This window comes from Sinocyclocheilus rhinocerous, unplaced genomic scaffold, assembly GCF_001515625.1.
Source record: "Sinocyclocheilus rhinocerous isolate Xijiao unplaced genomic scaffold, SAMN03320098_v1.1 scaffold3797, whole genome shotgun sequence".
Classification (NCBI taxonomy): domain Eukaryota; kingdom Metazoa; phylum Chordata; class Actinopteri; order Cypriniformes; family Cyprinidae; genus Sinocyclocheilus; species Sinocyclocheilus rhinocerous.
In genome coordinates, this window is record NW_015645539.1 from 83053 (window position 1) to 85594 (window position 2542).

Below are 2542 nucleotides of genomic sequence, written 5' to 3' on the forward strand. Positions count from 1 at the left end.
TGAGCATGTAAGAAATACTGCTGCTGCTGCCAATACATCTACAGACATGCTGCTGTGAGCATGTAAGAAATACTGCTGCTGCACATATAACATACATGAATAACCCCCATAGCATACATGATCACCCCGTAGCAGAATCTATACAGGTGGAGCTGGGGGAGGTGGAGGGTTTCTGAAGTGCGCTGCTGCTGCTACAGCAAGTACTAGCCAAGTATTTGAATGCTGAGCAGTAAGCTCATTGGCTGCTGATGTGAAAATAAACCAATCAGCTGCAACCTGTGAATAATGATGTCATTATATCAGATTGAGTTTGACCGATCTAGAGTTTCATGACAGAACTTTGTATTTAAACTAGGGCTGTCAGTTTAATGCGTTAACTTAATTAGTTATGAAAAAATAACGCAATTTAAATATTTGAACGCAGTTAACTCACTGGCCCCGCCCCCAGAATTGTACATCATCTTACATTTCATACAGTTGACTGTTGACAAATATTATGCAGGGCAACAACTCCATAAATGCATTTATGCCCTAAAATTCAAGATATTGGGGCAAAAATGCCCCTGTGATATATATATCACATATCATACGATATCACACACACGAGCAGGGAGAGCAATACCACACGAGTGCTGATTTTGTCCCGATCTATCATGAGCTTAAATGTGATTTTAGATTTTAGTTTAACAGTTCAGTAAATAAGAAGTTGATACTGTGTTATATTTGAAACACAATATTATGTGTTTTTGCTTAATTTGACAGAGAACATATTATCTTTAAAGCCATAGCAGAATTGTTGTGCGTCTTCAAGCAACACAGCGTTGATTCGTTTCTGAATGAATCCGCGTTTTGAACGAATCGTGTGAATCAATGATTCAAAGACCCATTCGTAAAGAGAGTCGTTTACTTCATTCCTGAATGAATCAGCCGTTTGAACGAATCGACTCATAAAGACATTTACCGCCACCTGCTGGCAGATTTAGTTTCTTATTTAGAGTATAATTTCATAAAAAAAAATAAAAATAATAATAAAAATAAAAACATTTTTTTTGGGGGGTAAAACGTTCACCCCAAAAAATTTTAATTCTGTAATAATTTACTCACCCTCAAGTCGTTCCAAACCTTTGTTTTGTGGAACATAAAGAAGGTATTTTGAAGACTGTCGGTAACTAAGCTGTTTTGGTTAATGACGTTCATTGTATGAACAAAAAATACTGAGATGTTTCTCAAATTATCTTCTTTTATTTTCCATAGTTTATGTTAGGCCATTGCAGCCTGAACGTTTATATGTAATAAACTTTATGTTGAATCAAGTAAAATATTTCTTTCTAAAGCTACAATTTGTAATGTCTTCTTGATACTTTCTCATTTAACACAAAAAATAGCTTTAAATAATCTTTAGTGAGTATTTTCACAGTCAAATTTATTTTGCGATTAATTAATCGAAACATCATGTAATAAATTAGATTAAAAATGTTAATCGACTGACAGCCCTAATTTAAACTTGTGGTTGAATGTTTGTGGTTGTTCTTTCTGGTTTATTTGGTCAAATCAAAGCAACAAAATATTAAAGAGACAGACAACATTTCTTAAATAAACAATTTATAGCTCACATTCAAAGTTGTCATATTATTTTTTCTTAAAAAAATACCTATCCATGCAACAACAATAAAGATAAAAGGATAATTTTCTTTCTTTTTAATCAACGACGCCAACATGTTAGGAATTACGTATTCGTACTGTTCTTAAACGTAACTTGAGTACATTGCTCATTTATTGTGAGGGAACACATCACACATGTGAAATTTGTCCTTCAAACATTTCCCTTCAGCGGTTACAGAAATGATCGGATGACTTTGTTAAACAGTTGTCAAACAAACACTCCTGGGCATCCCAGTTATGGCTATTGACCAAAATCACACGTCTAAATACAGACACATCCCTACGGCACAACTCCGCATAGATGCCATGTTTTATAATGTCGATTTATTATTTATACACGTGATCAGAGTCAATCAATGTAGGACAAGACGAATGAATGAAGTTAATATATTTGCTCAAGTGCTACTACGGGCAGATACGATGTCTGTTTCCCAGAGAATGGAGAAAGTGTCCATTTTCAGTAAAAGGATGACACCATAGTGCAATAAATGCTTCATCTAGACAGAGAACATGCTGAAGGTGTCATGATGAGGAGACTGCTGACGGGACTCACAAGAACAAACCTAGAAACCAATCTTGCTACATTTGCTGATGGTGGGCAGAATGTCACTGCTCTCAGAAAAATAGGTCCAAACGCTGTCACTGGGGCGGTACCCTTTCAAAAGGCACTAATATACACCATTTAGATAATCATTTGTACACTTTAGGTTACAAATCTGTACATTTAAGGTACTAAAATGCACCTTTTATGGGTAAGTAAAGTACAAAGGTGTACTTTTGAAAGGGTACTGTCCCAGTGTCAGCTTTTGTACCTTTTTTTTTCCCTCAGTGTGTCTGTGTAATTAAAAGACAACCCTTCGAAATAACTCTGGAAAAAAAA